We start from the raw sequence: 281 nt of genomic DNA on the forward strand, positions 1-281 counted from the left end.
GTGATTTCTCTTCGTCGTTGACTCTACGCTATATAGTTGATCTGGCATTTAGCGTGATTTGCAAATTTCTATTAAAAATCTATAAATTTTGATATCCATCTTTGGTAAGATGCATCGAGAAAGCCACGAAGGCTCAGAAGAATCTGCCCAGTGAACCAAATATTCATAAGCGTCTGCAGTGTTCCGGTGGTTATTGAAAGCCTCGATCTCGGCAAGTTCACCAAAAGTTGGGGAGTGATGCGTACGTTTTGGAAGCTGCATGATGATTATGCAGCCGTCTG

This window comes from Plasmopara halstedii, assembly GCF_900000015.1.
Source record: "Plasmopara halstedii genome assembly, contig: Scaffold_614, whole genome shotgun sequence".
Lineage (NCBI taxonomy): Eukaryota > Oomycota > Peronosporomycetes > Peronosporales > Peronosporaceae > Plasmopara > Plasmopara halstedii.